Source organism: Grammomys surdaster, unplaced genomic scaffold (assembly GCF_004785775.1).
Source record: "Grammomys surdaster isolate TR1022 unplaced genomic scaffold, NIH_TR_1.0 125878, whole genome shotgun sequence".
Classification (NCBI taxonomy): Eukaryota; Metazoa; Chordata; class Mammalia; order Rodentia; family Muridae; genus Grammomys; species Grammomys surdaster.
Window position 1 is genome coordinate 226222 of NW_021620703.1, and position 27307 is coordinate 253528.

At 39.9% G+C, this 27307-nt stretch overlaps 1 protein-coding gene and 1 pseudogene across 1 annotated transcript in view; one reads left to right on the top strand and one right to left on the bottom strand.

Moving 5' to 3' along the window:
* Window positions 1–27307, bottom strand: part of Tmem117 (transmembrane protein 117) — a 437212-nt gene that overhangs the window by 83557 nt on the left and 326348 nt on the right. The window lies entirely within an intron of this gene.
* Window positions 18555–18679, top strand: LOC114608223 (annotated as a pseudogene).

The following is a 27307-nucleotide window of genomic DNA, read 5'->3' on the forward strand; positions in this document are numbered from 1 at the left end:
TATATGCATTTTTATGTAAACCTGCTGTGAAGGAAATGTGGACAGTGGTGCATGTCTGCTGCTATATGTGGTTTACAGAATGCAGGGTGTGAGGTCCACCACTTCACATAAATAACTTATGCCACCTATAGCATACCCTGCTAGCACCACCCCCATTTAACCAGTACAAAACTGAATCCTGAGTCAGAAAACATTCAAATAAGATGACGCCCATGGACCACAAGGAAGGTTTTATAGGTCATATAGAATAAGTGACCCAAGAAGGCCCCATCCCAGGGTAAACCAGGATACTCTATCATAACCTATTCAAGGCACTGTCCCTCAGTGGGAACAAATTGTTTACAGCTTTCCTGTATTATGTTTGTAGCCAGAAGTCATCTTTTCTTTTTCATTGTGAGTATAATACTGTGAAATTATTCCAAAGCTTAACTTTGAACAGTAAAACACAAAAGCCTGACAGGTTCTGATAGGAAACAGTTAAAAGCTAAGCCCTGTGGCCTTAAACATCCAACCTCAGGGAGGCGAGCCATCAGAGCAACATCCTTGGGTTCTTGTTTAATCAGTGATTGAAATCGAAGATATTTACTGTGAACCATGGGCTTTGGGGAGCTTCCGTTTCTCTCTTTCAGGAGTATGCAATTAAGCAATTATCTGGATTATTCTCCTTCCAGACTGTACCCAGTGCCAGTATGACATGCTGGCTCATCAATTCTATCCTCTCTGGTTTCTGGCATCCATTCAAATGGAAAGACCTCATACATAATTATCAGTTTGAGTGGTTAGTCTTCTCACTTTCACAACTTCAAATTTAGTTTCTGTCCTTTCCATCAAATGTTATTGGTAGCACTTCTATTGTTTTACTTTGTAAAATAAAATATAATTGTGTTGATCCCCCTGTCCCTTTCCTCCCTCGACTTTCCATTAACTACTCCTTGTTCTCTCCCAAACCCATAGCTTCTTTCTCTTTGACTTCAACCTGCTGCTCATTCTTCATAATGTTACTTGTACAGATATGATTTCAGGGCTGACCAGTTGGTATTGGATAACCAATGAGGTAGCCAATACCAACAATGTATCCCTCTTGGGGAGACAATGTATCCCTCTCTGAACATTTCCTACTTGCCTATAGTTCTTCATCCATGGTTGGGGACCCATCAACATTCCCTTCCCATGCTAGCATGTCTGTTGATGTCTTCATGGTTCAGGTCTTGATTAGGCCACCCTGTTGTTGAGATTTTATTGTATGAATCTTCCCTATAATGTTCAGGGGACACAATTTCACAGCAGATTTCCTGGTCCAATCTTTTGGCCCTATCTCCCAAGATGTTTTCTAGGTCTTAGGGACCCGGGTTGTATTGTGGTTGTATCAGTTGGGGTTGGCACCATGCAATCGCTTACATTCTTGGATGAAGGATGAGTGCCACACTTACCACTAGGTATAAAGACAAATATTTATAATGCATATAGGATTTATGCTGCCTTAGTGAAGAGGTGATTATTTATGGGTTTTTCTACAAGACACACAACCTCATTAGCTCCAAATCGTTGGCTAGGTACCAGTACCAGCATGATTTCTCCTTTGTTGACCAGGCCTTAAGTCTAGTCATGTTGCTACTGCATCCTTAAGGTTATCATGATGTGCTGGTTATTGTTGTGGTCATAGTTGTCATAGTTATTGGGATTATTGGTTGTTTCCCTCCATTGGAAGCTTGTGTGGTACCTTTTGTTACCACAAATGCTAGTCCTCAGAAAGGAAGATTTTAGGTCAAATCCAACTCCGATTCCCCAGACCCTGTGTCTGAATGGTGGCTTCAGCAACAGAGACTTACCTTCAGTCACTGGGAGGCAACCAAGAGCAACTGCAAAGTCTTATAATGTCGTGGGAGTCTCCTGAACTCCCCTGACCAAAAATTCAAAAGGGACCTCTCATGTCTGCTATTGGGTTTTCTGTCAGTCTATGGCTCTTTGGCAGAGCATTGTCAGCCATGGTGAAAAAACTTCATTCAAGCTGTATGTGTATGCTTATAGACTTTTATGTATCATACATAAATTTTAGGTAAGTAGATAATTGATTCCTGATAGGTTTTTTTTTGAGATATCCTTTCTGTTACTTTATGAATTGGAATACAGGACCAAGAAGGTTTGAAGAGATTTTCCTAGTCCTAGTCCAGTGGTCCTCATTCTAGGGCAGTGAAACCACAGCATTGATTCTAAAGAAAGGTCAGTTCATGTGTGCTTGTTGGGGATATTCAAGAAGATGATTCCAAGAGGCTGTGACAATTGCTTGTATTGCATAATCTGCTAAGGACATGAAATAAGAGTTCATATCTAGGGGCTGGAGAGATGGCCTAGCAGTTAAGAGTGCTTATTTCCTTTGTAGGGGACCTAGGCTTAGTTCCCAGCACCTACATGGCTGCCTACAACCATATTTAACTCCAGTTTCGGGAATCTGACCTATCTTCTTGTCTCCTTGGGCCCCTGCACATAAGTAGTGCACATACATACATTCAGGCACACAGTGTATGTGTGCATGTTCTCTCTCTCTCTCTCTCTCTCTCTCTCTCTCACACACACACACACACACACACGCGCACACACATACACACACACCCCTAAAAATAAATATTTTAAAATATAACAATAATGTAATCCAGATCTATGGACACTAGGATTTTTCAAGTCAAAATTGATTCCTCGTCAGCAAGACATCTGCAGAAAGTCTCATTAATTTAATACAACTAAATCTCACTGACAAGAAATATATTCATCTTGTAGCTTAGTCAAATGTCTATTATATATGGTGATTAGATACAGATAGCACACATAAATAACTCCATATTATCACGAAAACATGCTGTTTTAAAATGTAATAAAATCTTAATTGTCCAAGTGTGCTGATACCATTTGCTTTCACCCATAAGCACCTTAAGGTAGATTTCCCAAGTTATCACACAGCTGGAAATCAAGCAGATGTCAAGAGACAGAATAACTGGTGTTGAGTTTGCACAATTCACAAGGGCTCAGTCATTCAGGGCTAATTTTTATGCAGTTTTATTTTGATTATACAGATAACAGGTGTATACAAGGTCATCTCAATAATGTAAGTTGTGATAAACAAACTGCCAACACTTGACCTAGCAATGTCAGGTGATCTAACATAATAAGTGTACTTTAATGCATTACCCAACATTCATATTGTAAATATGTAATATTTTAGTTCAGGCAAGAGTTTTATGTTGCTTTCTGATTATGCTGTACAATTCATATGCTCCTAAAAGATTTAAACCCACTTATTTCATTCTGATTGTTGGGATTCAACACAAATAATTCTGACTATATGTCATATCATCGAGAAATAAACTGTATATCCTATTTAAAATGAAAGGTTTAACAACCATTTCAATAAAAATTATATAATTAGAGATATAGTTTCCCATTTCTAAATACATAAAATATGGAAAGGAATTGAAAAGTATTATTATAAAGTCTATGTTTCTATCAAAAATTAAAATAAATCAAGATACTCTACACAACACAACTTTCCTTCATTTCTACTGGGCAACCAAGAGACAGATCAAACCTACAGTTCCCCGCGGAACATGAAGTGCCCGTCACAGATGGCCATGGGAGAATGCCAACACTTTTCATTTGTTTTAATTATCAGTGTTGCCACTGCCATTCTGTAAGAAAAACCTGTCTCCATTTGCTTGATCAAAGCATTCCCTCCTGAATCAGGTGAGCTGGCTCACTATTGCAGTCCAGCTGATGGAGTCAGGGCTTCCCCTCAGAAAGAGCAACCTCTGGGATCCTGCTTTTGAGACCAGGAGCATCATGGGAGAACAGAGATAAACGCTTGCCGAGTAACCTCATGAAAGAGTGCAGCTGCTCCATATGGCTTTCATTAAGTAAAGCTGCTGCTGGTTATTGGCCACTCTGAACACATTCATTAAGATGAGATCCCTGAGAAGGGAGACTCAGTCAAGTCATCTTGTTTGTGGCTCTGTTGGGACCCAGAGCCTGTACAGGAAATTATTAGATTCTAATGTTGTCTATTAAACTATACACTTATGTATTATTTATCTTTATATCTCTCTATCACTTCATCAAGAAGTACCTGACCACAGCAGGAGCTGGAACAGCACTGAACAAATTGAAACAACATAACATAGAAACACTTGTTCCCAAAAGGCAGAAGTCACCTCACAGTATAGCGTCTGGCCACACACAGTTTGATGGATGTGAACGGTGCCCTGGCATCCTGATCTACATAAACGATGCTGACTGAAGTCTTTCAGAACCCTCCACTAAAATCTGCACATTGGCAGTTCAACAAAAGAAGCAACAACCACAATAACCTAGCCATATTCCTTTGATTGGCTTGACGTCCTCTGTCTATGCCTGGGCAGTGTTAGCTGTCTAATCAGAGATATCTGAAAGTTACTCATTCCAAGGTTTAGATGATTCCACTGAGTTGTATTGGTCAGACAGAACAATTACATTCTTTATATTCCATATTTTAAGTACAGAATATAAAATATTTATCAGACTGATGAGTAATGATCCACACGTGCCTAGTACTGAAGGAGTATATTCACTGATTTAAGCTGGGTAGAAAATGATTGCCCTTCACTGTTCAGCAGATGAGATATAACCCTACACCATGATACTATCCCTAGGGTTTATAGAGAACAGAATGAAGCTAGTGCGATGTAACATTAACTTAGACAGGTCTGGGGATCTGACTCAGCTGGGAGAGGGTTCGCCAAACATGCACAAAGCCCCAAGTTTGGTCTACAGTCCTGGATAAACCAAGCAAGTTCGTGTATGCCTGTCACATCATAAGTCAGACGGTAGAAGAATGAGGAGCAGGAGTTCATGGTCACCCTCAAGTACATAGCAAGTTCAAAGTCAACCTGTGCTTCGTGGGATACCCTGCCTCAAGAAAGCAATTACGGTTAGGTGTAGCAAGTGGGCACGTTCATCCTATGTGACTGGCAGTCAACTTTCCAGGCCAGCATGTCATACTGCTGAGTTACCTACACTGTGCACAGTAAATGATCCATCAAGTCAACGGAGAGAACAGTGAAACATTGGCACCCCAGGTATAAAATATCATAAGTTCAGAAACAGAAGCCACGAGAAACATAGAGCTATAGTTATTAATGGCAGATAATGCCAGTAAAGACTTCTTCATTGTTGTTTAATTAAAATAAAATAACGTCTAGACTCCAAACATCGTCTTCACTTTTAAAAATGGGGACTGGAAAGTTGACACTAAGCACACTAAATTAAATCTTTTGTTAACTTGGCTTTCAGAAGGAAAACCGAAAGACAAAGTCCGGGGTGCTGATAAGTGAGGACAACAGAAGAAAGAATGTCGCTCCCCTGACTAAAGATTGGAAACATTTCTATATAGGGTTAAAGAGGAATCTCTCCTAATAGTTTGTGGTTTTATGAAAATAAAGTATGTGTGATTGAATCAAAACCAAAGGCTACAGTGGGTTTTAAATTTCATCCCAAACATCTCTTAAAGAAGAAATATTTGTGCCAGGCTTTTCTACAAACAAGGTGCTTTTAGTAGTTTCTCTTTCATACCCCTAGCATACAAAAACTTATGATCATAGGCATATGATGTAATGGCTAGGAAGGGGCTACAGACAGAAAATTTTTTTCTTATAAAAGAAGATTAAATATGCAACAGGAACCTGCATAACTCATCATGGATCATAGACTACAGGTATGGCTCTCGCTCCTGACCCCTCAGAGCATCCCATGGCTGCCGCTGCACAAAGAGAATATTCATTGCATATTGCTATTCTTAGAGAGACTGAAAACCCAAAATACAACTTCTACAGACTGTTTCCCACCTTTACTCTATCCTCTGAGGTAGAATAATCAGAAATTGAACCATCAGAGGTCAGAGACTATCTATGATCTAGAAGGCAGGGGAAAGAATCTGAAACATTATCAGGTGGCTCAAAACCCCAGAAACAAAACAGAGGTTTGATGGAATAAAGACCATGGATGGAGTAATCTTGAATATATCTTTCTTAAACATAAGATTGCTTCAAAAATGGCGAATTTGGTATCTTACTTGGTGTTCTATGGCAATGAAAGAACATTGGCCAAGGCAACTCTTATAGAAGAAAGCATTTAATTAGGGACTTGTTTCCAGGTTTAGAGGGGTTAGCACATTATCATTACGGTAGAAAGCAGATGGGCACAACCCTGGAGTAGCAGCTGAGAGCCCTTACATACTGATCCACAGGCAGAAGGCAGAGGGAGAGACAGGCAGAGGGAGAGACATGCTTTTGAAACCTTCAAGCCTACCCCTACATACCTCCTCCAGCAAGGGCTTATCTATTCTAAGAAGGACACCCCTCCTAATCATTCTTAAACAAAACTGGGTCTAAGCATACAAATAAAGGAGTGTTTGTAAGTCATTCTCATTCAAACCACCACATTTGGTGATAAATACTTTCAGATATTCCCTACATAAAATCATGTATTTTGTGTGAGTGCCCGTGTGCATGTGTGTGTGTGTGTGAGTGTGAGCGTGTGTGTAAGCATAATTTGGGCTATTGCTCTCGGGATCTGTACTGATAAGAGGCAGTAAAATATTTGGATAACACATTGTAAAACAATTAGGCTGCAACTGGCTCACACATTGGTTCTGAACCTTCCTAGTGCTGCAGTCCTTTAATGCAGTTCCTCATGTTGTGGTGACCCCAACCACAAAATTATTTTTGTTACTACTTCATGGCTGTAATTTGCTACTGTTATGAATCATAATGTAAATATCTGTATTTACCCATAGTCTGGGGTCACCCCTATGAAAGAGTCATTCAGTTCTCAAAGGTGTTGCAACCCACTGGTTGAAAACCACTGGGCTAAAGAGAGGAATTTCATTGGTGTTTCCCAAAATATTGGAGGCAAAGAATTTTATACTTCAAGTTTTCATTTTATTCCTGAATTTAAAATGGATGCTTCAAGTCCTCCCACTTCGGAGGAACATATTTCTCAGAAAAATAGAACTTGATTGTAATGTGATCGTTACCTTATTAAGGGGAAAATTATTGGCAAGCTAAGATCATCAGAAAAAAATGTCTGCACTTTTTAACATAATTAGAAGAGGGGCTCAGCATAATTAGTAAGATGTAACTGTTATATGCCTGACTGTAATAAGGAATAACAGAAGGTCTCATGGAGGTACTAGAATTATGCTGTTCCCGGAAGAAGAAACTTTATGAAATAAAAGATGATGTCAGACAGAAAGAGGAAATCAATAGGAATTACAGTGTTACATTTTAAATACATAGGTCTAACTAAATACAAAAGCCAGGGATATAGACTACATAGATGACTAGATACAAGCCAGGCAGTGGTGGCGTACGCCTTTAATCCTAGCACTTGGGAGGCAGAGGCAGGTGGATCTCTGAATTCGAGGCCAGCCTGGTCTACAGAGTGAATTCCAGGACAGCCAGGGCTACACAGAGAAACCCTGTCTCGAAAAACCAAAACCAACCAAACAAACATAAAAAGGAAACTAGAGTACATTATTAGAATGTGTTTAGGGGCCAGGCAGTGGTGGCACACACCTTTAATCCCCCCCCCCAAAAAAAAGAATAGATACAAAAAGCCAGGGGTATAGACTACCTAGAAGAGCAGAACCAGGCTGGATATTTATAAGTGAGACTATGTAAGAAGGCCTTGAAAGTTGCCAAACAAGGCTTATTTGATGCTGTAGAAGATAATTCCTGATAATTGCCATATAAGTGGTAAAATCCCACTCAAAAATAATTGCTTTCCATGAAGAATTCACTCTAGGAGGCAAGAGGGAATTCAGACAGAGAAAGGATGGAAAACAAGATAACAGTAGTCATGCACAAATGAGATGCCTGCCTGTGAATTCTAATCATGCCAAGAACAAATTCGTCTTGAACAGAAAGTAAGTGTAACTTAATTTCCAACTTAGACATCACAGCACACAGTATTTTTTAATGTAAAGGGGACTTGGTAGAACAGTAGCTCCAGAAACAGACATTGCTTGCAACGGGTTTCCCAGTCCTTCACACAGGGACAAGGCTGGGTTAACTCTCATGTTTTCTTTCTCTATAACACTTCCTTCTTGAATCTGAGTAAAGCCTATGAGCACCATGAGATAACTTTCTTTTGATTATGTCATATATGGCAAAAGGGTTTCTGTCTATTAAATTAAGATCATTAATACCTTGACCTTGTATTAACCAAAGGGGGGATGACATGGGTTGGCCTCACCTAATCACATAGGCCCTTTGAAAGGACAGTTTGTCCATCTGTAGCAGCAGAGTGGATATAACTAAACGTGGGAGGAACTTTCTAACTCTGCTCCAGAAAGGAAGATGTGGGGACCCACCTATGAGGACACCTATGAATCCACAGCAGGACTTACACACAGGCTGCAAGAAGTCAGGAGCTCCAGCCTAAAACCTAAGGCACTGTAGTCTACTTCACGCAAATGGGTTCCAAAAGGAATCAAGGAACCTGAAGTTTCTGCCAAAGATGCATACAGCCGGGATTGCAAATCTGGCCTGAGCCGAATCTTTTTAAAACATAAAGTTTCTGGTGATTTGTTAATAATGCAACTCCAGATATTTAGGATTGCTGAGATCCTAAAGTAATTGCTTACTCAAAGTCTCTCCAAGACCAAATGTAGAAAAGACATGCTTATCTCTTATATTTAGGGTAAGTAAAATCATCTGAAAAGAATGACCCATCTGTGTTGAAACCTAAGCCCAGGGTTTGGTAGAACTTTCAGTCACAGGAAATTCTGAATAAATTAGAAAGTAAGAATTAGCCCTGGAAGAAAATCTACTTTTCTCCAAATACATAATGAATTATATGGGAGAAGTCATTATCTGTATCTTAAATTTTAACAAGAAAGGCTATTGGCTTCATGGTGCTTCCAGGCATGTTACATTGCTACCTAAAATTGATATGCAATCCTTTCTACTCAATCTACCCACAAGAGCCTCAGATTATCATCCAGAATCAACTTCTTGAGTTATTCATATGTTGAGAGAGGAAACTCTGTGAACACAAAGAATCCAAGAGCTAGTGGTGACTCGTGTTAATTTTGAAGCCAAATGGATTTTAATTTTAGTGTAGTTTTAAATAAAATTATATACTAATTCTATGTCACGTAATGGTTGCTCTGTGTATACATTATAGATGATGTAAGCAGAGATACTTAACATTTGCAGGTCTCCTGGAATACTTCATATCTTGAAGAGACTACGTTTAAAACATAGACTTGGAAGATTCTAGATCGCACAGTTAACAGCAGGAACTGGCTTATGGGATGTCCTCTGGCAGCTGGCACAGTGTGGACTCTTCCTAAGCTGTTTTGCTGTCAGAAATCAAGACAGACACATACTGACAGAGAGTGATAGAGAGTGACAGAGTAGGCGGTAGTCAGTTCTGACACGTTGCCATTAAGTGACATGGTCAGAGTATATAGAGAATGAAAGTCACTGATAGGTTCTATCCTCTACTTAGGCTGTTACTCCTGACCCTAAAAGAGACACTGTACTTATACCTCTTATGAGTTCTTTCTCAGCCTAGCTGTGACCTAGACCTCCATGATGCCAGTGATGATTTCTGAATTCCTAAATGCATATACCTGTTGGGGGATCAATATCATTTGAACCTGGTCTACCAACACCCTTGTTTGTACCATTGATTCTTAGTAAAAAATTCAAGCCCGGTGAGTTAAAATGGAACGGCTCAAATAAAGTGTTCTGTGGTATATTTATATCCCAGTTTCTGTGATATAAATCTAAAATTAAAAATCTTTTACCTCATGGTGAACAACCAAGTCGGCATTACAGAGATTGGTGAAGGGAAGTTAATTTCTACTAGGATAAAACGAAGTGGAGATGGCAGTGGTTACAGATCTTCATGCATGTTGAGGAGATTAGATTTGGGCGTATGGGAAGGAGAATCAAGCAAACCTAGGGACCGGCACATGGATTCAAGAAGGCAGCCTTTATCCCGGCCATTGAAGTATGAAGAGAGTATGGTGTGAGTGAGTAAGGTTGCTGGTGCTCTGTTCTCTTTGCCCCTCTCTGTGAATCTGGGAGAGCGGCTGATGAGCTGAACCCATGTCCATCTGACCCGCCCCTGATCCAAGCTCGTGTCTGAACCCATCTGACCCGCCCCTGTGTACGTTGTTTTTCAACTGGAAAAGATTTAATGCCATCACCGTAATTGGATTGACCGGCATATCTGATTCTTCAGTGAGCTGATTTAAAAGGTACAACATAAATTTAAAAATCATTAAAAGATTTACAGATGTTCCACAGAATCGATAGACAAAAAGGAAAGCAATTACAAGTCCAGGGCCAGAAAGCACAATTAACTGGAACGGTATAAAAATTATATCAGTGGTAGATGGTTGGAGGATGGAAAAAGACAAACATGTGGAGAGGCATGAGGCCATTGTTAAAAGAGATGGAATGTAACCCTCAAGAGAGACTTGAGGCCCCAGAGAGTGGGAGGGTCTGGTGGGGCTGGGACGAGGGTGTGGGGACATCATCTTGGAGACAGGGGAGGAGGAATGAAATGAGGAACAATCAGAGGATGAACACGGAGGGGTAACCACTAGACTGTAAAACAACAATTGAAGAAATATAAAATTTCTTCATATATATATATATATATATATATATATATATACATACATATACATATATATATGACAAAAGTTATTAAAAATAAATAAATAAATAAATAAATAAATAAATAGGAATCATGGTGTATAGCCTCAAGGAACATTAAAAATAGTATAAAAAGTAAGTCCATATCTTTGAGAATTTCATGAGCAACTACTGACTCATGTTGAGAATAGCTACTGATCGAATTACCCAAGGATTATAAAAGTGATAAGAAAGATTTCTGAAAGTACTGAAAAATTTCTGAGTGGCTACTCCACACAGTAGCGTGAGAGAGGAAGAATTTTCATTTAAATTTATGCCTTTTAGTCATAGTTTGGTTTTCTTTCTACTCCGGATACATGTGTTTGCTATGATGGAGAAAAACTACTACCACACAGCTAACCCCAAATACATCCTAGCTTAAACGTCAGACAGTATACAAGGGAGAAAACCTGCCTATACCTCTGTACTTCCTTACAATCAATGCTAATATGGAAACTGGCATAGGCTGCTATTTTGTTTGACAAAGATGACATTGTGAAGACAGAAAAATGATGCTTCAGTTTCAATAAGAGATCTTCCCCATTCTTACTGTGCTTCAAGGAATTTTGTGGTTGAATTCAATCAACTGTCAAAACATCAATACTAGGAGAAGAGTGTGAAAACAGGCCCATCCACCCAGTTCCCACTCCGTTCCTATAGGCCCATCCCCCATTTCCCACACTGCTTTTCTTTTCATTTCTCACACACGCAGTATCCCTGCTTTGGTCCTTTCTGAGACATCTCTACAGAGACCTACACACTTGACCTAATGAGGAAACCTGACAAATGTGAATACTGATGAGGCGTGGTGCACTCTGAACTGAGGGATGGATTTTTAAATTGTGAGGACAACTTTGGAAAACTGACCAGTATTATGTGGGAGAATGGAAGATGTACACTTGCCAGGAGCCACTCCCAGGTAGGGTCCACATAGAAATTCCTATGTGTGTATGCACATAAGAACATTCCCAGTCTCTACCACCCTAGCAATGTAAACATCTAGGAACAATAATATAATACATAATATATACATATACATATGTATATATAATGTGTAATATATGTACACACACATACACACATATGTATATGTATATATATGTGTGTGTGTATGTGTGTGTACATATATTATATATATATGTGTACATATATATGTACATATATATATATACATATGTGTGTATATATATATATATAGTATTAATTTAAAGAGACACATAAATAAAAACAAATAACCCACAGGTATATCAACAATATCCTTGCATCTGAAAAATATAATCTTGAATGAATAAAGCAAGAAATTATATATAATAGAATCCAGAAATGGATAATCTATGCATGGTATAGTTTTTTGTCTGACTTGATATAAGCTACAGAGATTTGGGAAGGGGGAACATCAGTTGAGAAAATGTCTCCACTAGATTGGCCTATAGGGAACCCTGTGGTGCATTTTCTTGATTAGTGATTGATGTGAGAAATCTCAGGTCATTATGGACAGTGTCACCCTAGACTGGTGTCTCTGGATGCTATAGGAAAGCAGGCTGAGCAAGCCAGTAAGCAGCTTACCTCTATGGCCTCTTCTTCAGTTCCTGCCTCCAGATTTCAGCCTTGCTTGAGATCCTGACCTGACTAGCCTTGGTGATGGAGTGTGAACTGAGTGTTGTAAGGTGAAATGTACCTTCTCTTCTCCACGTTGCTTTTGATCATTGAGTTTTGTCACAGGATTAGAAACCCTAACTAAGATAACTATGTTATGTATATAGACCTGGTCAAATTCTAAAGAATACCAAGTAAGTCATTATAACAAAGGACAAATAAATTTATTAAAGGAGAATTTTCTTTTAATTCAAGATAAACTCTTTAAGATATAATTGTACTGAAGAAAAGTGGCAGACATGTGGATATCTACAACTGTATGTTACCTGATATGAATTTGCAATACTTGATATTATGAGTCTAGAGTCCTGGATAGCTATTACTTCAATGTTTTCTACCTCTGCTTTTGTTTGTTTGTGTCCATATGTCTTCCTGTCTGTCTCTCTTTCTTCCTATACAATATATAGAGACAATGAAAATGATACATATGTATCTATAAAATACATAATTTTAATCATCTTTTTCTATATGTTACATGTAATTGATTTTTTCATGTATATGTTTCTCAGAATTATGACAATGTTCAGCTTCTTTGAAAGAAGATATGAGGACAGAGAATAATCTGTATCCCTTGGGACTTAACTGATAAATAAATCATAAGATAAAGATAATGCTTATGGAAACCAAGAAAACACTAGATAAAATGTAACCTGTTCTGAGAAAGCTCCCTGCAGGTGTCAAACGGAAGGCTAATTTGTTGTAAGGGTTTTTTTTGTTATAAGTTATTTGTTACTTAGCTTGTTCAGTGACAATTTTCTATGTGTATGTGTGCCTTCTGATCACTGTTACCCCAAGCCTCTTTTCTGCCCCTTCATCTTCATAACCCCCCACAAATCCCTCCCTCCTCCCATCTCTTCTGGTTTTGTGTTGTGACTGAGTTTACAATTTAAAACGATAAAAAGAATGTTCCAATTGGTACTAGAAAGGATTAATATTGTCACTTAGGTGTTAACGTATCAAGATCTAGAAAAGACCTTCATGAAGAAAATGATAAAACCATGCTAATAATAACAAGACACCTAAATAAATAGAAAACTTGCTGGGCCTGGACAGGAAAATTCAATATTGCCAAAATGTAAGTTCTGACATAATTATCTACGGTTTCATGGCCGGTCAAAATCCTTACAAATTGCCTTATAAATATAAACTGATTGTAAAATCTTCCTGGTTGTATAGGTAGGAGGTTGCCACCATGCTCTGTGACAGAGGTCTGCTAACAGATTCCCTTCCATCATGCTTCATAACATCAGGACATGGAAAACAGTATACACATCAGAGATAATGTGCACACACGGGGTGACAGAACAGAATAGGGACCCACAAACACACCACACACACACACACACACACACACACACACACACACACTCACAAACACACAGAAGCAATCCAGTAACCTTTAGTTAAAGAATGGTAGAAATTCTGTGGAAGAAACGAAACACAGAGACTGTTGGATTCCCTGGGGAAGATGAACTCAGGTTCTGCGTTTCACATCTCAGAGATTAGTACAAAATAAATCTTAACCATACGGTATGAAAATACAGATCTGAAGACAGCAAAGAATGAAAATCTAGGTGACCATGATCTGGAAAGAGGAGGTACAAGAAGGAAGGTAGAATCCATACAGAATCAACAACTGGACTTCATTAACACATCTCTTAGAGAAAAAAAAAACAATTAAATTGGAATTAATCCAAGCATCAGTGTTTTAAGTTATAATTTTAATTGTTAACTTCTATGGCAATCCCTTTTAATATAACTTTAAAAATATACTAAAAGAAACAAAAAGGAAATTTAGATGGTACAGTACTAAAAGGCAACCTATTAGACATAAAAGCCAAATCTACTGTATAATGAATCTGATGATGATGATGAAGATGATGGTGGTGATGATGGTGGTGATGATGATGGTGATGATGATGGTGATAAATCTCCTGATCAAGAAAAGCCCTGTACACTCCGGTTTCACTTGTGATTTTTACCATCTTTTAAAAAGGAAGTGATATTAGATATCAGTAAATTATCTCAAATGTTTTACAAAATAGAAAGAGGGAAAAAAATTTGTTCCTTGATGTTGGCCTTACCAAAACCAAAGACTGATAAACACAGAATCTGAAAAGAAAACTTCATAGAACATACCTCATTAAAAATAAAGAATAAAAATGCATACAATATTGGAATATCTCACTGTTCAGCTGTAGAAAACATTGAGACAAGGTCATATTATAAAGATTTCTGTTCTAGTTAAAATTATTGCTGTCTTTGTAATCTGGTCAATCAATGTCATACTTCAACAAATTAAATTTTTATGAAACAGAAACAAAAGGAAACTCATATAGTCATGCTCTATAGGACACATGTCCAGAAGACAGTCATCAGCATGTCATAGAGACGTGCACCACCATGTCTACTGCAGTCTGTGCCACCGATGGTCGAAGAGATACCTGCATAATACTATGTAACAATACTATGTAACACAACTTACAAAGGCGTGTATCTAATATAACCTGTACTTCCTGTTCAAAGCCAACAGGTGGCAGGCAGGAGCAAAGCTTCGGAGGAGATGGACCCGTTTGTGGTGAGGCGGTCATGGTTGGCTTTTTCCGGGTGTACACTGGTCTCCCAACTATCAGCTGTGTTCATTAAATATGGTCAGTAAATGTGCACCAAATATACCCTCATAAAGTTATTCTTTTGAGAGTCGAGCAGAGCCTAATATAGTGGCACTCAACTGTAATCCCAGCATTAGGAAGGCTGGGGCAGGAAGATCCCAGATGTGAAGGAACTGGACCTACATAGAGAGGTTGAGGCCAGCATAGACTATATATTGAAACCTGACTCAAAATAAAGGCCAGTCAGTTGAATTTGTACACCTTGGCAGCAGACATTCTGAGAATGTAATTAAGAAAGATGCTGTGGTTGCCTCACAGAGAATAAAACATTCAGAAATAGATTTAACAAAAGTTACAAGGCTCACACCTTAAAATTTAAAATAATTAAAATTTAGAAAGTTAAGGGAGACCTTAAATAAACAAAAAGATATTCCATGTTTATAGACTAAAGGAACTAATACTTAAGGTAAAAATATTTCCAAAATTTATATGTTTATTTAGTATAATCCTTATTCAATTAACAGCTGCCTTATTAGAAGAAACTGACAAGTGCTTCCTAAAATTAATATGGAAATTGAAGGGATACTTGGCATAAGAATAGATGTATAAATATAAATATATATGAATACATACACATATATGTGAATATATATATTTATATACAAACACATATCATATTTATTATATTAGCAAATATATTAAATATATATATTTATATTATATATATCTATGCAACATACATATATATGCCTATATAAGGAATTCAGTGAATAGATTTGAGAAACTAGAAAGCAACCAATATGTCTTTGGCCCACTGACTTGTGGAAAAGAGCCAACATCACTTAGCAGGGGAAAAGACAGATGTTTCCAGTGAATCAAGTTGGTATAACTCCAAAGACAACCAAAACAATGAAATCACAAATGACCTCATTTTATGTGTGTGTGTGCGTGTGTGGTGTGTTGATTAATTCAAAATTAATCAAAGATCTAAACATAAAGGCTGATATTATAAAACTCTTAGAAGAAATGCTCAGAAAAAGAGCCCGCCACCTTGAATTCAGTGGCTGCTTCTTAGAAGTGATAGAGAGAGAGTGAAAATATAGATATATTGGATTGCATCTAAATTAAAATTTTGTGCTTCAAAAGATATCCTTCTGTGTCTGGGGCTTCAAAGTACAGCAAGGTAAAATGAGATTAGAATTTACAAGGTGGGAGAACACATTTGCCGATCTTTGTCAAATGAGAGTTTCAGCATGCAGAAGACAGAAAGAATTCTTATAAGTCAAAAAAAAAATAAGAGGAGCGATTCAATCTTAAATTGGGTTTTTGTTAAATCCAATTTTGAAATGGGGGAAGAGTTTTAATATCACAACAATTGGTGTTTGCAAATAGCTGGCAGGTAAGTGGGAAGGTGTGTGGTGGCATTAGTTATAAATGAAATGTAAATCAAAACCATCAGGGAAGGGAACATCACACTCACAAGGAATCTAATCTAAAAGCCTCAGAAAAGTAATACTGTGGGATGTGGCGGAAGTAAAAGTTTCACATTGCTGGCAGGGATGTCAAATGGATGCCACTAGCAAAAAAGATTTAAAAAAAAATGCTAAGTTCATCCAAACCCCATTCCTAGGTTAAGATGGTTTCCTGGGTTAAGTGGAACTTTATGGGGTCAGCCAGGAAGAAATACATGAGGGTCAAATACACAGTATCTTCAGCCTCTCTCATCTCTTATACAATGTACAGAACAGGCTGATATAGAGTAGGAAAACTACCCTCCCAGAGGACCAATTCTGGACTCAAAACACAGTAAGCATGCTCAGTTTTACCCTAGGCTCTTGAAGACTATCTAGAGCTGCCTACAGCAGTTCTGAGCTCTCAATCCCTCCGAAGGTGACAGCGATATGCAAAGGGAATTATCTCTACAATGCTGATTTTCTAGTCCACAGTTTACAGCTTCATTAAAGGAGACCTTAACCACAGTTCCTCAGTACTCTCACTATACAGTGTTTGGAGAAAGGGGCTTCTATAACGTTGTGTTCTCATTTTCTGTACATCTTTTCTTCTCAGTTCAGCTACACAAGCAAGTACAAATAAATATAGTTTATGCCTATTATACATTAACAGAGTAAAAAACTTTGCCCCAAGGTGACATTGAGAAAGACAGATAATATAGCTTCTACCTCTCTGTTGATTAAGTGGTTCATTATAATTTAAAGGTTTTATTAATTTAGTGTATGTGTTTCCAATTACAAATATAATATATGCCATGTTGTGTGTGTACACCTGTATATGCATGAATGTGTGTATATATGTGTATGTGTGTGTATGTATGTATGTGTATGTGCATGTATGTGTATCTACTTGTTTATGAGTTTGTGTATATGTGTGTATATATGTGTGTTTGTGTGTATGCATGTATATGTTGGTGTGTGTTTATGTGTGAAGGTCAGAGGACAACTTGTGTGGGAGCCTGTGCTAGTTTGTATATGCTCTGCCCAAGGAGTGGCACTATTAGAAGGTATGGCCCTGTTGGAGTAGGTGTGTTACTGTGGGTGTGGGCTTTAAGACCCTCATCCTAGCTACCTGGAAGCCAGTATTCTGCTAGTGTATTTCAGATGAAGATGTAGAACTCTCAGCTCCTCCTGCAGCATGCCTGGCTGGATGCTGCCATGCTTCTACCTTGATGATAATGGACTGAACTTCTGAACCTGTAAACCAGCCCCAATTAAATGTTGTCCTCATAAGAGTTCCCTTTGTCATGGTGTCTGTTTGTAGCAGTAAAACCCAACTAAAATAGAGCTCGTCCATTCTTTCATTCCATGTGGTCCTGAGGATCGAACTCAGGTCTTCAGGCTTGTCAGCAATTGCTTTATATAATAAGACATTTCACCATTCTTCTGCTGATTAAACACACACAGACACACACACACACACACACACACAAATATCAATCTAATTCTACTGTTTGTTTGTTTTTCATATACTTCTGGATATTTTGGGTTTTTCTTCTTTTTCTTTCTGTTTTTCTTTTTGTTCTTATTGTTGTTTTGATTTTGTCAGCTTATGTCCTAAAAAGAACTACATAACCAAACCTGTGCTCATGCTGATTCTTTTTAAAGCTCTTGAGCACTTTCCCTAATTGTAACATATGTATGTGCTGATGTAAATGTATGTATTGTTTACATGAGCTTGTATTTTTGTATCATTTGCTTGATATCGAATTGCTTTATAACTGTTTGTGTAAATTATAATTGGTAAGTCAAGTCCAAATTTTTTTTCAGTTAGTAGTAAAGCAAGAGTTTTAAGGGGGGAAAAGAAAAGCCCCAACTCCAGCAGTCTTACTTAAGCTTGGTTACTGTCTTAGTATGCCAATTAAAGACACACAGTAGGAGACATAGAAAGAGAAGATGGTTAATCATGTGGTCACACTGGAGAGACTAATTGAGCTGTTTCGTGATCCTAGATCTTTCACTTGGGAGTATTTACAGGAGAATAAAATAATTAAGGCAGGACATATAGCCAGACTATTGAGTCAAGACGTTGAATCACACTGCCCCCTAGAGGCACTGCAGGTATGGCTGCCGTGTCACACCTGCCTCAGTAGGTAGGAGAAAAAAGGCTATACCCATGCTCTATGTTCTGACCTGTGAACATCTAATATATTCCCTGAATATTCCCTGAAGAAAGCAAGCCCTAGATGACAACCAATCCAGCACCAGGAGGTCCAAACAGAGAGCTAGCCTGAGACGCCCACCAGTCTGGTGCTGTGCAGGCATGGATGGGCTCCCAGGGTGGGGAGCTAGGTGGAGACAAGACAAATCCCATCTGGGGCTGCGTGGCCCTTGGCAGGGTGAGCCTGAGAACTCTCACGCGAGGTCACATGGGTGAGCCTGGGCAAGGAGGGAGCCCAAGAACGACCACAACTCTGGCATAAGTGGAGCTAGGACAGAGAGCTAGCCAGCCAGAGATGACCACCAGTCCAGCGCTTTGAAGAGGAAGTAAGTGTTAGAGAAATGGAAGAGAAAGAGAAATAGGAGGATGTGGGCACTGTGGAGAGAGCAGCAGAGCTGGAGACTCAAGGGTAGTGAGGAACAGCCTGATGTGGGTAACTGGGGATGCTACCTCGGACTAGGGTGGAGTCCCGGCCTGTGCTGCTACCAGGGACCTTGGTTGGGGCCGGGGACCCTGCAGCAGGGGGTTTGTTACCACCAAAGGCCTAGTGAATGTCTCTGATCTGGGCTGCCACCTGGGAACATGTTGATGTCTGAGGGCTGTATAGAACTGGCCCCGCCCTTCAATTGGGGATTGTGGGAGAGCTGGCCCTGGCAGTATGAAAGAAGGAGAGCTGTCCCTGTCCTTTACCACTTCCAGCACTCTGCAGAGTGAGCCCTGCACCTCACCTGGACAGCAAAGTAGAGCTGACCCTGGTGGTGGAGGTACAGGTGAGCTGGTCCAGAGGGCATGAGTGAGGAAAACCTGGCCCTGCCACTTGTTTGCTGGGAGGTAACATGGGAGAAGGAGAAATGACCCCCTCTTTCCTCTTGCTACCTACAGCAGGCAGGAGACCTGGCCCCAAGGTCATCAGAGTGTGAGGCCGGGCCCTGCCCCTCATCTACTGCAGAACTTGGGAGAGCAAGCCCTCCATCTCCCCTGGGCAGCATAGCATAGCTGGCCCCAGATATGGGGATTGCAAGAGAGCCAGCCTGAGAGTGTGAGCTTGTGAGGCAGCTCTGTCTCTCTTCTCATAAACAGTAGTGGGGCATTCTTCCCCTCCTTCATCCTTCACCATCTATGGCAAGCTGGAGTCACGGGAGTGAGAGAACTGGCCCTGTCCATCACTGGCTATAACACATGGGAGAGTAGGCTCTTCATCTCACCTGGGCAACAAGGTAGAGCTAGCCCTGGTTGTGGGGAATGTAGGTGAGTTGGTCCTGTGGGTATAACAGTAGGAGAGCTGGCCCTGCCACTCACCTGGTACAGCACTGGGACAGCAGGCCCTGAACCTTGCCTGGGCAGCACAGTAGAGCTGGCCCTGATGATACCATGAGCATAGGAGGCCTGACTTTGTCCCTTGCTGCCTGTGGCATTGGATGGACCAGCCATGGCAGGGCAGGAGAGCTTGCCCCAGTCCTGTGGGTGTGGGAGAGCTGACAGGCTGACCAACTCAGATACCTCTCAGGCTCGGATATAGGGCTTTAGTTGGCCCACCCCATCATCTACCCTATCAATGAACTGCTGGAGTGTGTGAAGGGTCCTACAGATCCAGGGCTACAGGATCTCCATGACACAGGGCAACAACAGGCTACCCGAGAGGAGTCGCAATGCAGTTCTAGCATTGTTAGCACAGCTGAAGCCAGAGGACTTGCACCAGACCAACCATTCATTGCAATAAACCATTTGCAAGCAAAGAAGGGTGAACAAAGGGGAACATTGTGGGACACACTGAGACACACTACAGTTCCACAACAAGATCTTTTTTTCTCTGTTGTGGGGGAGGTTGCAAAGATGGAGGGCAGGTATGGGAGGAAGGGGATATGAGTAGGATTGGAGTACATGATACGAAATTCACAAAGAGCCAATGAAAAGTCTTTTAAAAGACGTTGAATCATTGCTAAGTATAACTTTCTGACTCTTTGAGGTCATCCAAAAGAACCCCACTGCAGTTGGGTTTTGGATACTTGCCGTAGTTTGGATGCAAGGATCACCATTTCAAAGATTACCAAGATCTCTCCTTGTGGTTCCCCTTCCTCTATAACCAGTAAGCATGCAGTTAAATCAATAGGAAAATGCCCAAAAATTTACCTTGCTTTGGTTGCTTAATGAACCCAATTGAAAGCAAATGCTTGTTAACAAAAGCATTTTCTAATGCCTAATTATCCGTTTACAACAAAAAGGGTTTCATTAAGTATTGATCTTCTCTTAGGTATGTTAACAAAATGATTTCATTACAAAAATAAAACTAGATTGGGCTTTAAAAACCTTTTCACTAAATAAGATATTAAAACCTAGAGTTAGGCCAAAGCAAAAGTCAGAAGTACTCACATAGGATCTGAGGCCTTAGCTGAGATAAATCCACCAATCTGTAACCTGCCTACCCCCCATTCTTGCCTTTAGCAGGTTTGAAAAAAGTCTTGATGCATTACTTTCTTCATCTGTCACTATACAAACTTCATAAAATTGTTACCATGTTGGAACATGGAATCTAGGGGTAATATAATTCTTTTCTCATGGTCTGTGGTAACAATTTGGCTCCAGAATAAGCAGACTTACTTCCTTTGAGGTAAAAGCTGTTTCATGTGTCCACACTGCTGTTGAGTTCTATTTCCAGCTATTTTGTTTCCAAAGAAATAAAAACATATAGCCACGGAAAAGCGTTTGCATGAATGTTCATAGTAGCAATATTTATCAGCCTTAAAAACAGAAATGACTCAGAAAAGAGGCTGCACCGATAGAGAAGGCAAGGAGGTGGCATCTGCACGACTGTGCTCCTTCTCAGCTGCTGGCTCCTGCCCAGGTCTCTAGCAGTCCTGAAACAAAAGTTCAAAGTTCTATTTCCAGGAGCCACCCAATGCCGAACCCGACTGGCTGAACGTTAGACTGAGCTTCGGCATTGGTTTCTGTGAATTTATCTCCTCAAAATAACCAAAGCATCCAAACATGATTCGGAGTATAAAAGAAGAAATGGATTGGAATAAGCATTGGCTATATTACTATAGTCTTCATGTAATGATTGTGGTCATATCCTATCCTCTGAGCTGTAGATATGGGAGAAAACTTATATGAGAATATGTATCCAGTTAGGTCAATGTGTGCATTAAGGACATAAAAGTAGTCGTTCAAAAAAAATAGGAATAGCTCAAATATCAATCAACTGAGAGGGGAGGGACTATAATGCAGTGTTTATTGTGAATGAAAAAGGATTGTTGGAAACCATTCCCCATGGGAAAATTTTGAAGGCATCTGCTAAGTAGAAGACAATAACCACGATAGACTATACAGTATGTCTTATCACTAACGGGCATAGAGAGAGTTAGTAAAGACACATACAGAGAACACAAACTGATGATGGCTGTCAGACCCTGGCATGAATAGGGACACTTCCTGACCACTCTCTAGAATGATAATGTCTTAGAAAGTGGTGGAGACTGGGGTTTCCTGGTATTATGGATATACTAAATGCCGTTCAAGTACCATGTACTGAAAAATAGTTAATTGTATGCTATACCAATCTCCCCCCCCCCCAGTAGAAGAATAACATTTACGGAAAAGCATCCCCACTTGCTTAATTTATTATTCACTGTCTCGATCTGCAGTATATATACTGAATCTAAGCTAGTCTCTCCTGTCCCTTATCCGGGTCACTGACACTCACACAAATGGAATAACTGCTTGGATTCCTCCCTCCTATAACAAATATTCCATGAAGCAGCCAAAAGAACATTTCAACTCAAAACAAGCTTTGTTTCCTTACTTGAAACAGAGCCCACTCTACCTCAGCTCCACAGGACAAGATGATCAACCTTTTTGGTATACTTCTTGCTTCTTGCCCTCTGTCCTAGATCATACCCTGCTGAAGTAGAAGTTTCTGGATATATCAGGTGATACAGACAAATGGTGTTTCACTAAGACAGACACACACGGTGGTTTGCTGAAGTGAGACCCATGAAAGAACATGGGTTATCCATGGGATGTTTGAAGAGGTATAAATAGGACTCAGGGGCAGCGATTGGGAGCTCAGATAGCCAGCTTTGCAATGCTTCCCTGGTCTTGCATCTTCATTGTTCTTCTTTTCCTTGAAAGAGGTCTGGCTGTTTTTGCTGGATCGTGCTACTGCTGCTGGTCCGTGTTTGCTATCCTGACACTACTGAACTGGACTGCTGGTATCCTGACAACAGAGATTGGATTCACCGCAAAGAACTACTTCTAAACAGACCCACATCCCCTTGTCCTATTTACCATCTTTTCTCCTCTATCTTTGGATGATGAGCTACAAGGGGGTGAAGCATTTGAGAACCCTTATTAAAAGTAGGTTTTAAAAAATATAAGCCTACACCCTACTGTGTAGACTTTGGATTATCTGCCGCCCATCATTTCTGAGCTGCCTTGCTGTGATACAGTGCTCAGTTTACACCTCAGTAATGAGGTCTCTAAGCTTCCTCGTAAAAGAAAACCCCTAAGCACTCTTTCTCAGGTCAGCCCATCTCACCTCTTGACAAGCTGTATTTACAAGTTGATTCCCACCCCACCTTCTATCCCTAGAAGGGAGCTTTTATAGTTTCTAACCCCAGATATGTCATTTCTGAACATGAGTCAGAACATATGTCATTATCTGCACATGAGTTGTAGGGTTGTGTGGTTTAAAATAGCACTTATTAAAAGAAGCTCAAAATCTTCAGTACATGTTAACAGGCTGTCTGTCACATCTGCTGGGTACCATTACTAATTATTTTAGATCCCTTTGACGTAATTTGGCAAATTGTCATAGTTAGCATTGTTATCTGTTTTCTGTCAGTTTGGTGGCATCTGTGTTGTGCATTTTGTGGTTGGGGCAGGTTTGTCCTTCGGGTTCATATACAATCTAAGTAGCAAAGGCTTACTTTATTGCCTAATCACCTTCTCAGTGAGGAAGCAACTACAGTTGCTTTCCTTCCTTCTCCGCTACAGCTCTTCTCCAAGCACATCCACCTATGAGGGATCTGCAAGAAGTGTTTTCCATAGCATCACCCTTAAGTGCCACAGTCTTTTCAGAAGCATTGGCTCTGGTAACCTCTGAAACAGGGAGTTAGGGTAATAGGCATGTGGCCCCTGTGGTAAGGTGCCTACCTACTATGCCTAAGGCCCCCAGCATCATCTCCAGCACCACAAAAGGAAAACATAGACAAGAGCTATGAGAAGAGAAACACTACAACAGCCTGTTCTGAGACATAAGCATTGTACATGGAGGAAAGCATGACCAATTATTACAAAAGGAAACAGTGAAGAGCTGAAGACATGGCTCAGCAGCAGGAGCCCAGGCTGCTCCTACAGAGGACCCATGCTCAGCTCCTAGCACTGGCATAATGGCTCTGGACCATCTAGTACAGTACTAAGGGATCCAATGTACTCTTCTGACCTCTACCAGCACTGTAGGCATATGGTTCACAGACAAACATATAGGCAAGATATCCATTAACATAATCATAATAGATAATTTTTAAAAAATCAGATGACAGAGCATACAGCAACTGGCATCTGAATTACCATCCAGAGTGACACAAAACATTGATTAAAAAAAGTAAAGTGAATAAAAATCAGAAAAAACAAATAGGTGACCTAAGTCCCCTATAAAGAAGTCCCCTCTACAGAGAAATATGAGATCTGCAGAGCTCAACAAATAGCCAGCTGGCTGAACTGACAGACTCCAAGTTCAGTGAGAGACAGACACCATCCCAGGATTTGAGGAAGATACACAACACTGACCTTTGGCACACATGTGCACACACTCACATATGTTACACACACACACACACACACAGGCTCATAGAACTTCTCACCTAGCTTCCATTCTTATGCTAACTGTCCATTCACTAAGGCAGCAACATTAAAAAGCAATCTTCCACAGTGAAAATACCATCATATTACATTAATGTCAATGCTATACATGTCTATAAAACATAAAGCACAACCATACAGTTTTCACTGTAGAGGCTAACATAGTACATCTGGTAACAACTTCTGTGCTTTGGACAGACTACATCCCTTAGCATCATCAACACGTGGGTTTGTGGAAGAAATAAGAATGAACAACTCCACAAGCAAGGTGCCCTGAGTTTGTCAGAATTCTGTTTCCATTCCCAGCTTCCAGATGAGTAAGGTCTCCTTTCTGTCACTCTATTATAAACCTTCCAGAAACAAACGAGTGCATGTGTATGGATGCCCTCTCTATGAATGTTATGGTTACCCACTCTATGAACGTTATGGTTACCCACTCTATGAGCCTTCATTTCTAGATACTGTGGAACATATGCATGCATCTCATTCCATTGTATGTCTATCATTTAAAGGCTTTGTGATGCCATACAAATTTTAACATGTTGAGTGTACATACTGCCTTTTAACCCCCTTTTCTTTAACTTTGAGTCAGAACTTAACTTTTATAGGAAAGTCTTGAGGAAAAAACTCTGGAGATGCTAGTTCACCCCTATGTTAATTGTCATGGGGCTTTGTTGTTGTTTTGGGGTTTTTTTTGTGTGTGTGTAAAAGCCCGCACGGATTTCCTTCCACTTGCAGGAACACTGGCTGTTTACCTTATATTTCATGAGGTGATTTTCTGACTTTGAGCGTAGGTTCTTATAACTCATACCCAAGTCAACGGGGACCTACAAGAAGAACAGTTCAGGATAAGAGGTAGAGAAAAGTGCAGTGGAGACTCCACACAGAGGGGTTCCTGATTGTCTCTGATGGAGCTGCTTTTCAGGGCTCCATTCCAAAGGTACTAAAACACCTCCATATAAGCTGGTCAGACTCCTCCTCTCCATCTCCACTAGGCCAGGAGAATTACAACAGCTCTAAGCCAGTGCAATGTCGTAACAGCACTAGCAATGGAAGACCACAGGACAGTCTTGTAGCTTCCTAATATTGAAGTAAGACTGTTTCCATAGGCATTATTTTTAAAGATGACTACAATCTTTCAAGCAAATATGAAGTGGAAATTTCTGGTTTCTTTGTTGACTCAGGTGTGTCGTGTGATGTTTGTCTTGTGAGAGGATGTTTTGCTGAAGCAGACACGTGAGAGGGCATGTGATGTTTTGCTGGAGCATACCCTTGAGAGGGCCCATGATGTTTGGAAAGAATATAAATGGAACCCAATAAACAGAGAGCAATGTTCTTGCATTGCCTTGCCTTGCATTTGCAACACTCCATCTTCCCTGATCTTCAGTTGTCATGACTTCATAGAGAGAAATATGCCAAAGAACTTCTCGTGGTATTCTAGCTGCTTCTTGTAGTTTCCAGTGGCTCATTCCAATTTGACTCAAGCCTTGTGGTTTCTGCTGGATCAAGCTACTGCTCCTGATTTGTGTTTGGTGTTTGTTACTGGACTGGACTATTGCTGTCCTGACAATGAAGACTGGAATCATTCAAGGAACTACTTCTAAACAGGTCCACAACCCCTTCTCTCTTCTTACCTTTGCTTGGTGGGCTAGAAGGGAGATTGAAATGTTAAAGAGCCCTAAATAAATTAAGGCTTTGAAAAACCTAAGCCTACATAAATGCTCTACCAAATTGATCCAATTATTTAATCATATCATAGAACTTTTTTATCTATTATACTAAAATCTTTGGGTTTCATAAAGGCCTCAACTTCTGATTTGGAGTGTTTACATATTATTTCACATTCCGCATCCTGTGGGATATAGAAAGATTAGTGGTTGAGACAGATCCAGGTCTGAACAGTCTCTTGCTTTTTCTCTATGGAATTTGGTTAAGATGTTTAACAGATGGTTGCTTCTCTGGCTGCCAAAACCAAGGATCTACCAAGGATGTTTCTCAACTGCAGAATCAGGAAGGGTGAAATGGGCTGGAGGATAATTTAAAGTAAAAGCAAGATTCCCTGTCCATGAAAAGATGCCAGTCTCTTTCCCTTTCACCTTCATGTTGTCTGAAATACAAATTGTCAAGGCTAACCATGATCACCAAAGTAGCTGAAAAACTATACCCCACGTAGACAGTTTTGCTCATTATACCAAGTAGTAAATTCTAAACCCACTGTTTGAACATTGTTTTACTTGCTTTCTTTTTTCAATTAATAAGAAGATTTAAATTTGAGGAGATGAGACACAAGAGGGAGAATAGGGAGGACAGCATGATGAAAAATATTGTACTCTTAAATGAGAATCCTCCGTGGCATTCTTCTCTTCTCTTCTCTTCTCTTCTCTCTCTCTCTCTCTCTCTCTCTCTCTCTCTCTCTCTCTCTCTCTCTCTCTCTCTCTCTGTCTTTCTTCCCTCTCCCTATCCCTCTGTCTCTCTCTCTCAACACATACACACACATACACACTCTTGCTCTTACATACACACACACACACACACACACACACGCACAAACTACTGAACCCATGAAGTATTGCTCTAATGTGCATATGTTTAGAGCTGGCCCAGTTAGGACCGGATAACCTATCTAACCTATAGGGAGCTTATCCCTGTAGAAGACAGATCAATTCTCTCTCAGAAGCCATTAATATGCCTTTAACTCATCTGCAGGTAGGATTCTGCTTGCCTCATTGGCATGTCAACTGGTATTGTCATTACACAGGCAACATTTAGGCA